We start from the raw sequence: 2,500 nt of genomic DNA, 5'->3' as shown, positions 1-2,500 counted from the left end.
AGGAGATGAGAAGAAGAGGAGAAAAGAGATAAACAGGCGAGAGAAGAGAACGAAAGACGAGACAAGATAAGAGACTTGGAGAAGACGGAATGCGAGGAGGAGCAGGAGAAAAGATCAGCAGAGACGAGTAGAAGCAAATAGCAAGGAGAGAAGAGGGGAGAACAAAAAGCGGGGAGCGATGACAGCAGAAGAAAACAAGGGTGCGAAGAGAACGGAAGAGGAGAAGAACAAGGGATTCAGTGCCCGTTTAGGCTTCTTTATCTAGTTGATGATGAAGTGACTTCGGAAGCCACGCTGAAGCTCAGAATCCTCGGCCTGTGGAAGAAGACGCAAAAGAAGAAAAGAACATGGAGAGGAACGTCAGCAGAACGGAGACATACGCCACTAGTTCTCCATGTTAAATTGGTTTCGTAGTTCTTCGCCTACTTAACCACATACGGAATGCCAATACAGATACTACGCCAACATACCGGGCAACGAATACACAGACATGAAAAAAATGTGCAGAGAGAGAGAGCACATGAGAGTTACAAGAAGAGACAAAGACTTAGACAGGTAGATATACAGTCATACATATACATGCGCAGCCGCTAAAGGATGTACCGTTCTTGAAGGACTCGGTGCTTTCTTTATGTATCGGGCAACACGCTGTCGTGCTTACCTTTTCTCGGCGATCGAGAATGAAGATGATTATTGCCACCACAATCAAACAGATAATGGTCGTCTACGAAAAAAAAAAAATCACCACAATCCCGACGAAAAACAAGTCTCTGCATACACTTAAATACCAACCAGCTATTTGTCTATTACTTACCAATGTCTACGTATAATCATGTATATTTAAAAACATTTACGCGGATATACGCTAGATTTAGATAGGAAGTGGTGCCACATAGACACATCTCCATATCGAGATGTAGATAGCGTTGTCCATATGTAGATATATTTCTACATATATAAAAATACATACACACACAGATGTGTTTGCGTGACTGTCTGTTAATGAGAAGAAAAACAGAACAAGGAACTCGGTTTTTGTCTCCTTACGATAAGAATGTAGAAGACGTGCTTGGAAGGATTGACAGACAGGTCGAGCTGCCAGGCTTTGGGGCAGTAGAGAGGCGACGGATATACGAGAACTTGCGAGTTGGGGATCAAGGAAATCCACATATTGTTGCAAATCTGGATGCCAAGACATACCGCCAACGCACACTAGGAAACCGACACTGGCCCGCAAATATATATATATATATATATATGCGTGCATATACTTTCTTGACCCATGTTATTAACTTTATATACCAGTAGACAGAAACGGACAACGCCCGATGCCTGCACAGATACCCATACTTACGAGGATGTACAGATGCGTGCATGTATGCATGACCACGACTCTACACGTGTAGTGATGCTGACTCTCTCTGGGAGATTCTGCTGTGAGACTGACATTCCAACATCGTGTCTGTGGCCTTCTGTCGGTACATTCGATTCATACCGTCACGTGCATACATGTATATACACATATATATGTATATGTATATATATATATATATATATATATATATATATATATAACACATGGACACTCGTGCATATACGTGCGTGTACGTGTGTATAAGTCCGTATATGCTTATATATATACATGAGTGTGTGCATCATATACATAAATAGAAATATGAATGAAGGCCACGTTTACATGGGACTGCATGTGCAAGTGGAAGGCATAATGCATTGCCAGTCAATACTGTAGTTTACCTGCGCCGATACAGGCATGCCGAGATAGAATTCTTCGATGTAATTGTTGGTTCTTCCGAGACCGAACAGCACGTAAGGCAGCTGAAGAGGCGAGTGGGCAGACTGGCTGAGCTGAGTTGCTGAGCAGAAAAAATAGAAGAAATGGAAAAAAAGGGGGAAAAAGAAGGGACAAACACAGCAATGACAGAGTCGTAGGTACACTCACGTATACAGATGTACATATATATATATATATATATATATATATATATATATATATAAACTACAGAATGAACTACCCAGACGTAGAATCGACATCTCTGTCGGCCTACATCGATGGGCACACAAAAAATAATAATCGAAGGCTGCAATATGAATGCACGTACCTCTCAGTACATATTATGTACATTCATATGGTTATGAAAACAGGCTTGTGAACATAAAATAAAAGCAACTCGGGAAGAAAAACGAGATGTCATACATTTAAAATCAGAAGTAAATGTTAACGTATCTACATATATATATATATATATATATATATATATATAGAGGCAACTATATGCATATGGATTCTCACTGATACCCACAGACAAAGGCGATAGCTTGGTGCGAAGACAATGAAAACACGCTGAAGAAAAAACAAAGTGGAGTGGTGAAAATACGAAATACACGTGAACAATGCGGTAAGCTACGCGCAAGAGGATAAAAAACAGAGAGCTGTCAGAGGGGAAGAGGGCTACAAGAAGCCAAACGTCAGCAGGAAAGG

Source organism: Neospora caninum, chromosome IV (genome assembly GCF_000208865.1).
Source record: "Neospora caninum Liverpool complete genome, chromosome IV".
NCBI classification, from domain to species: domain Eukaryota; phylum Apicomplexa; class Conoidasida; order Eucoccidiorida; family Sarcocystidae; genus Neospora; species Neospora caninum.
Note: the sequence above shows the minus strand (reverse complement) of the source record.